Source organism: Telmatherina bonti, assembly GCF_933228915.1.
Source record: "Telmatherina bonti genome assembly, chromosome: 14".
NCBI classification, from domain to species: Eukaryota; Metazoa; Chordata; class Actinopteri; order Atheriniformes; family Telmatherinidae; genus Telmatherina; species Telmatherina bonti.
The window spans coordinates 7,660,389-7,665,533 of NC_136612.1; positions in this window are offsets into that span (position 1 = coordinate 7,660,389).

Genomic DNA, 5,145 nt, shown 5'->3' on the forward strand with positions numbered 1-5,145 from the left:
TTTATATATATATATATATATATATATATATATATATATATATATATATATATATATATATATATATATATATATATATATATATATATATATATATATATATATATATATATATAAATTAAAGCATGAATTACATTAATAAAACACATAATAAAACTTCTGCAGCTGTTAATGATATGATATATAATATTTTATGATATATAATATAAAAACAACTGCTATTCTATTCTATTCTATTTTACAGTCAGATGCTTTTATCCAAAGGAATACATGTGAAAGCATGCTATAAAATACCATTTGTTTAAATTCTCTTCACATTTTTTAATTAAATGAAATATATGAATCTGGATATTTTTGAATAAACAATAAAGAAACGTCTGTTACCACATATATTTATTATGCTTTTAATATATATTTAAAACGTCTTTATACTTAATCATGCCTAAAGATAGAACTATTTGTATTTAATTTGATTTATAGACAATATGGACAACTATATCAGACAACTATCATGTCAATATACAAAGAAATTTTTGTATTTTTTTTCAGGATGCATCAGACACACACAAAAAATAAAACATTATGGCTTTGTAATTGTTTGATATGTAAACAGTTTGAGGCTTCAGTTATAAGAAAGTTTATTAAAGTAGTTTAACAGGAACTAGAACAATTAACTATAGCCTCTTAGAAATTTTAAATTATATTCTCAATAAATCAATTTTCAATAGATTCATCAATAATTAAATTAAATTAAATTAAATTAAATTAAATTAAATTAAATTAAATTAAATTAAATTAAATTAGTCTTTATTCCCATATTTATTATCTAATAAATTATGTGTATCATCACATTTTTTTCCTGCATTTTATCATAACAAAAAAATCATCATTTTATCTGTGTGTGAAATTTTGTTTTCTGTTGAAATTCCCATTAATTTTGTTTATTTGTCATTTAATTTTTAAATAATTAAAATACATTAAAAATAATGTAATAAAAATTATTTTATATTATGATTAAATTATGTGAAACATATTGAAGAATAAAATAAGAGTAAAGATAATTGTAAATATTCAGTTCAGGTCCTGACGAGCGTTTTGTTTTTAGAAACTCGTCGTGTTGAACAGAACCAGACGTCTCCTGTTCCACCCTGAATGATCCGCATTGTACCGGCCCACAAACCTCCGAACTCAGTTGCTGGTGATCCGTCGTCCTGCTGCACTGACAGCATCATGATCTAGTGTGTGTGTGTGTGTGTGTGTGTGTGTGCGCCTTTGAAGCTGGCGGCAGAGGATTGTCACGCTTTTGTTGCAAGGAGACACATATGATGTCAGCATGGCGTGAACTCCTGAACTGAACTTGAACCAGCAGTCGGGTCATGAAAAGGCCAAAAGGCTTCTTCAACACACACACACACATCACTAGGCGAGTGTGTGTGTGTTTCTGGTCATGTAACACCACTCCGGACACACACCTTCACTGTGTGTGACCAACATTTGACACGTTGTTCCACGGTGGGAGGAAAGCTGGTTTGTTCTGCAGTAGTTGGTGAATTTGACCAAACTCGGCTCAGAGCGAGGAGTGTTTGCATCTGCAGCTCGTCTTTGCCTTCAAAACGGCTTTTCTGCAGCAGCGCATCGTCAAAAACACGTCACGTGCAGAATTTCATACTTTACAACTGAAACCATGAACACATGGAGCTCAAAGTTCAAGATGCTTTCAGATAAATACACGTTTAGTATGAAATAAATGGTTTAATTCTTCTATAAATCTGATTTCTTTATGTTTACATAAAATCCAGGTGTGAATAAAACATGTTATATTCCCACCGTAATAAACTGTCTCTAATAAAATGTTTTCTGTATGAAAAAAGATTCATCTTCTTTTAAATAAATGATTAGATATTAATCATATATTGTTGGTTTATTTGTAGTTTCATTGTTTTCATTTTCCCATGAAGAGAAAATGAATTAATGGTGATTTCATTTGTCATGTAGAACATGATGAATGTTTTGTGCTGTTGTGCAATAAACAGTTTTTTTTCTCCTGCTAATTGTGGATGATTTATAACCTAATTTCCTAGCTTACCTTTTTTCTATTCAGATACACACCAAAGAGTCTTCCTCTCTCTCTCTCTCTCTCTCTCTCTCTCTCTCTCTCTCTCTCTCTCTCTCTCTCTCTCTCTCTCTCTCTCTCTCTCACACACACACACACACACACACACACACACACACACACACACACACACACACAATCTATCTGTAGTCTAAATAGGAAATAATCAATCATGGCTTGAAAGGAGGAGATGGTGAACTCCCTCCGAACTCTCACCTCTCGCTGACCTTTGACTTCTGATGGGAGAACAGCCGAACAGGCAGAAAATGAGAGTGAAACTGTTCAGAAAGTATAAACAAGAAGAGAGAGGAAAAACCGCGCAGCGATGAAGAGATGACAGACTGACAGAGGATGCGGAGGAGGACGGGAAGTGTGATGCGAAGAGGAAACCTCCTGCAGAACAGGAGAAAGAAAAGGAGAAACGGGAACAAAGAGCAGAGACGACAAGTTGTTCGCATGGAGCCAACACCAGGGGGCAGTGTTGAGACAGACTAGAACGTGCTGAAAGATGGCGTGATGAGTGGGAGGAGCTTCAAAAACCGTCGACCGTTTGCAGGATGACGAAAACCAGAGAGTTAAAAGTCAAACGTCAGCCCATTGGTCCACATATTTCAAGGCTTCACGTGGCGTCAAGTTGGCCGAAGGAGGAGCATCGCAGGATGATGTCGTTGTGACACACAATCATCCATAAATAGGGATGCCATGGCAACATCTAATCCTAACTGACAACGCCCTGTTGGCTAACACACACACACACACACACACACACACACACACACACACACACACACACACACACAGTCAGGCCACATTTAGGTACATACAGCTATACAAACACACTCAACCGTAGCTGCACACAATGCAGTTGCTTTGCTTCCCTACATATGTGCATGCTCATGTGTTGCGTGCACGTATGTGTGTGTGGCACAAAGGGAATCATTTTTTTTTTGTTTTTCTTTTTGTCTATTTCTTGAACATTTCAGACCGACAGTGTTTCTTATCAAACATGCAGGCGTGACTCAACCCACCAGAAAACGGTAACTACGTGTCGATGAGGAAGACACCTAAAACATCTACATCGTTGCCGTGGAGATGGCTGGAGGAGACAAAACACTGGGCTGCAAGAGAGGACAGCTGACGACCCTCAATGGCAAGAGGTTTCATATCCTAGGAGTCAAAATGTGCAAGTTTGTGCACGTAAAATTTCAGTGGTGCACCTAATTTTTTACCACGTGTAAAACGCAAATGTGTATACACCACAACCAGACTTCAAACGAAACACACACACACACACACACAAAGCTGCCTCTGTGCATGTGAGCGTATGGCCTGGACTGTATGTGGTAAATCCACAAGGAGAACTCCATGAAAACACCCTTATTCATCACATTTTCATCCTAAAAAACATCATTACCATGTTGCTAAGAGACCTCTATATGAAGGAACTACTTCCTGTCAAACTTTCCATCAATCGAAAGTTTAAACTGACAGTAATGTCCAATCAGGAGCAGCCAAAGTTTGGCTCATTTGGATTATGTGAAGTCCTGTAACCATAGAAATCATAGATACATAGACGCCTCATTGAGCGCTGGATAGTGAACCATTGTTGCCACCATATTGGATGGGTCTTCGCCATATTGGATGGGTTTTCACCATATTGGATGGGTCACCGCCATATTGGATGGGTCTCTGCTTTCAAGTCTTGCTGCAGAGTCAACGTCGTTTCTCCACATAATTGTTTTCAATGGAACAATGCGTATATATTACACACAAACAAAACACTTTTCTACATAATTGGTTGGTAAATAATGTTAACACAGTGAATAATCTACTAAATGTAAATTATAAATTTGACTCCTATGAGGTGTTTATGGAAAAATATGATATTGATGCTTCACAAAGAGCGTGGTAGCATAATTACCTCCACCAAGGTTTCTGTTTTTACCGGCTTTATCTGTTTGTGTTCAAGATAACTCAAAATGTTATGAATAGATTTTCATGAATTTTCAGGACTCATTGGAGATGTGAAAAGGGAGAACTAATTTAATTTTGGTGGTGATCCAGATTAGTGTTTGGATCCAGGAACTTTTTAAAGGCCTTGGTGGAGGTTTACGCTCTCTGAGTGTTTTTCTAGGTACCGGTAAATCTTGATACAATACTTTACTTTGTCCAACTATATCTCTATATTGTTAAATTGATAAATGTAAATAAAAGAAAGAGTCAACAGTAGTCAAGAGGAAACCAGCAACTATTCCTGTATTTTGTTAGGCAATAACTGTTGAAATATTGAAAGCAGATCGTAAGTATGGTTGAATAATAACTTATTTGACCAGCTAAAAATAGATAAATAAATCCAAATGCACTAATTAAACAATCAAACATGTTAATATCAAATTCCTTTAGACATTTATTTTTATTGTAGCTACCTTATGTCTTTGTTAAATAGCATTATAAAAAATATTTCAGCATCAAAGCACGTTGTTTTTAATGTTTGACAACATCTCTGCCCTTTGCAACAAGTAACTTTGTAACTTTGTGGGAAAAATCAGGTAAAAATTGGTGAAGTTATTGTTGTAGTTGGACCTACACCGTACAAATAAATGCATTGGAGGCGTATGGGAGACCCATCCAAGAAGGCGGCGCGATGGGACGTCACCTCATTTAGGTAGCGTGATACTGCGCATGCGTCTACCTATATATGTTTATGCCTGTAGCAGTCACTACATTTTCACTGCTGCTAGTTCAGCTTTACACTATGTGACCCACAATGCATTGCACACTGCAACATAACAAACCAGTAACGCTCATCGGCAACTTCCGTGCAGTCCGGCTCTGAAATGGCTTTATGTGCATCACATGCTGTATGTGCTTATGATTACTTACTGGAATATCACGTGCTGTCTGCAGAAGATTCCAACACCAGAAATATAATATTTTTTAAGCAGGTTTTGCCAAAAGCAGTTAATGAAAGCTAGTTAGAACATCATACTTATCGACTTTTAATTTGAAGAGACTTGGAGTTGAAGCATGCA